The sequence below is a fragment of the Gossypium hirsutum genome, chromosome D07, assembly GCF_007990345.1.
Source record: "Gossypium hirsutum isolate 1008001.06 chromosome D07, Gossypium_hirsutum_v2.1, whole genome shotgun sequence".
In the NCBI taxonomy this organism is placed as follows: Eukaryota; Viridiplantae; Streptophyta; class Magnoliopsida; order Malvales; family Malvaceae; genus Gossypium; species Gossypium hirsutum.
This window is the reverse complement of record NC_053443.1, coordinates 31773018-31777012: the sequence shown is the minus strand read 5'-3', so window position 1 is coordinate 31777012 and position 3995 is coordinate 31773018. Positions and strand designations below refer to the sequence as shown.

General features: G+C 38.1%; 1 non-coding gene across 1 annotated transcript; it reads right to left on the bottom strand.

Annotated features, from left to right (window-relative positions):
- Positions 1–1105: 1105 nt before the first annotated feature.
- Positions 1106–1212, bottom strand: LOC121219685 (small nucleolar RNA R71). The gene has a single exon (XR_005916576.1). It is a non-coding gene; the product is annotated as a small nucleolar RNA R71 (small nucleolar RNA).
- Between the last annotated feature and the right edge of the window lie 2783 nt (positions 1213–3995).

Here is a 3995-nt window from a genome sequence, read left to right as displayed (position 1 = left end):
ATTGATTAATCGCTTAGATTGACATTGAAAAATGTTCAAGAGATTGATTAATTTAATAAGTATGTATGCGCAGTAGTTAGCAAATTACCGAGTTGCCATGAATTTGTTCGTAGCAGTATAAACATAAGTTTAATAATTCGAAGTTAAAGGAATGTAATTAATTGAACACAATTATATCATTTTGATTAAACCTTATTTGAAATCGTGCCTTAGAACCTTTTTATTTTTAAATTTTTTTCTTCTTACTTAGTTTTTAATCCTTAGTTTTTAATCATCTTTAAACCAAAATATTTTCCATCACCAAAGTGTTTTAACATTAATTTCATAATTATTCCTTTTTACAGTCCCTGTGGGTACGATAACTCGACATTTACTTGTCACTTTATTACTTGTTGAAATTGTGTGCACTTGCACATTTTCGTTGTTCCAAGTTTTTAGCGCCGTTGCCGGGGACTGTTTTTAAAAAAACCATTATTTGTAAATTTATTTTTACATTTTGGTTTATTTATTTTCCTTTTTAAATCTTTACTTAAGCTTTCTGTGATTTTTTGAGGTGTTTATGAGTATTGTCCAGATTATTGACTTGCTCCCTATGGACCCTGAAATAGAACGAACCTTTTGATAGAGAAGAAGACAAGCGAACCAAAGAAGGACCAAAGAGATAAACTTTGAGACTATGAATCAACGAAACGGAGCAAACCTTACTCAAAATCCTATCCTTATTGCTGATGATAGGGATAGAGCTTTACGACAGTATGTTGTGCCAGTATTTAACGATCTTAATCTAGGTATTAAGAGACCTAAAATCGAGGCACAACAATTCGAGCTAAAGCTAGTCATGTTCCAGATGCTTCAGACTGTAAGCCAATTCAGTGGAATGTCTACTAAATATCCTCATTTTCACTTAAGACTATTTATGGAAGTGAGTGATTCTTTCAAGTTAGCCGGAGTACCCGAAGATGCATTACGACTGAAGTTGTTCCCATATTCGCTAGGGGATGGAGCTCGTGCCTGGTTGAACTCATTGCCCTCAAACTCCATTTCTACATAGCAAGAGTTAGCCGAGATATTCCTCATGAAGTATTTCCCGTCGAGCAAGAATGTCAAGTTGAGGAATGAGATCACTACCTTCCAACAAATGGATGATGAGTCTCTGTATGAAGCATGGGAAAGGTACAAAGAGTTCTTACGAAAGTGCCCTCATCATGAAATCCCACATTGCATTCAACTTGAAACATTCTATAATGGTCTCAACGCTCACACGAGGATGGTAGTAGACGCCTCTACTAATGGTGCTCTCCTTTCTAAGTCTTTTAATGAGGCTTACAAAATTATTGAGAGGATTGCCAACAACAATTATCAATGGCCAACCAATCGAGCAACGTCAGGAAGACGAGTCACTGGATTACATGAAGTGGACACTCTCACTTCACTCGCATTCCAGGTATCTTCAATATTCTCAATGCTTAAGAATCTTACCACTAATGGGTCTAATAGTTTTGCATCCCAACCACCTAACCAATTTGAGAATATAGCCTGTGTATATTGTGGGGAAAGACATTTATTTGAATAATGTCCATCGAACCCCGAATCCGTATAATACATGGGTAACCAAAACAAAAACTGAGAGAGGCAAGGATTGCAATCCATCTTTTATAACTCATTGTGGCGAAATCACCCAAATTTTTCCTGGAGTAGCCAAGGGGCTGGAACCAGTAACACTTATGCCCAACCTAGACCAAATCAGCCACCTAGTTTCCCCAACAAGTTCAGAAACCAACCCAAGTGGAACCACTAATAGCTTAGAGAATCTGTTGAAGGCATACATGGCGAAAAACGACACCACTCTAAGGAATTTGGAGAATCAAGTGGGCCAGCTTGCTACTGAACTCAGGAACTAACCACAAGGTGCTCTACGTAGTGACACAGAGAATCTGAGAAATCTGGGGAAGGAACACTGTAAAGTGTTGACATTAGCGGAAAGACAGTAGAGCCCAACACTGTCAAAGTTGAAAAGGAGCCAGCTGACGCTCAAGATTCAGAAGAAGTTCAACCAAGTGTTGAAATTCTAGTTTCACCAGAACCAAAATCTGAAAAACCTAACAAAGTAACCTTAGGACCAGCTATTTCTAATCCAATAACAACGTCATTAGATGCAGAATTGTCGCCAAAAACAAAACAACCAGAATCAGTCCCAGTAATGAAACCACCACCACCCTACCCTCAAAGACTTCAGAAACAGAAGCAGGAGATTCAATTCAAGAAGTCCCTTGACATACTCAAGCAACTTCACATCAACATCTTGTTGGTTGAAGCAATTGAGCAAATGCTGAATAAAGTCAAGTTCATGAAAGATATCTTGTCTAAGAAACGAAGACTTGGAGAATTTGAGACAGTAGCTCTGACGAAGGAATACAGTGCATATCTTCAAGACAAACTACCCCAAAATTGAAGGATCTTGAATGTTTTAGAATACTGTGCAACATTGGAGCAAAATATTATGGTAAGGCATTATGTGACTTAGGTGCAAGTATCAATTTGATGCTTATGTCAATATTTAGGAAGTTGGGGATAAGAGAAGTTAGACCAACTACAGTTACGCTTCAACTAGCAGATCGATCCTTAGCACATCTAGAAGGAAAATTTGAGGATGTATTGGTACGTGTAGATAAGTTTATCTTTCCTACTGACTTTATAATTCTAGATTTTGAACCAGACAAAGAAGTACCAATCATCTTAGGAAGACCGTTCCTAGCAACTGGAAGGAACCTTATTGATGTGTAGAAGGGCGAGCTCACAATGCGTGTTCAGGATGATCAGGTAACATTTAATGTCTTTAAGTCTATGTGATTTCCTGACACAATGGATGATTGCTCTGCAGTGTTCGATTTAAAGGATTTAATAGTGGAGAAGGAACTCAACTGTTTTGAGGACCCACTGGAAAGAATTTTGACATCGGATCCTCCAAATGATGAAGAGGAGGATGAATACTTAGCTTTGCTAGAAGCTAATTAAAGGGGATTTAATCCATAATCCCGTTTTGAATCTTTAGAGTTAGAAAAGAGGGAATATTCCCAACCAAAAGCATCGATCGATGAGCCACCTAAATTAGAACTCAAGGTATTACCTTCTCATTTAAAATACGTTTATTTAGGTAACACTTCTACTTTACCTGTGATTGTTTCAATAGAATTGACCACTAAGCAAGAAGATAAACCTATCTTAGTTCTGAAACAATTCAAGAAGGCCATCGGATGGACCATAGCCGATATTCGCAACATTAGTCCATCTGTATGCATGCACAAGATTATCCTGGAAGATGGCAAAAAAGGGACGATCGATGGACAACGGAGACTGAACCCCATCATGAAGGACATACTAAAAAAAGAGATCATCAAGTGGTTAGATACGGCTATCATCTTTCCCATCTTAGACAGTTCATGGGTAAGCTCGGTCCAGTGCATTCCCTAAAAAGGAGGTATCACGGTCGTAGAGAACGAAACCAATGAGTTGATACCGACTAGAATGGTTATGGGATGCAGAATCTGTATCGATTACCAGAAACCGAACAAGGCGACTAGGAAAGATCACTTCCCTTTGTCGTTCTTGGACCAGGGCTGGATAAACTTGCAAGACGAGATTACTACTATTTTCTCGATGGATACTCAGGGTATAATCAAATTACAACAGCACCGGAAGATCAACACAAAACGACATTACCTGCCCGTACGGTACGTTTGCATTTAGAAACATGTCATTTGGTTTATGTAATGCATCTGCTACATTTCAAAGATGTATGATGTCTATTTTTACTGACATGGTTGAGAAATATTTAGAAGTTTTTATGGATGATTTTTCAGTATTCAGATATACTTACGATGATTGCTTAGCCAATCTAACTAAGGTACTAAGGCGATACGAAGAAACGAATCTCGTACTCAACTTGGACAAGTGCCATTTTATGGTACAAGAAGGAGTTGTTCTAGGGCATCGGA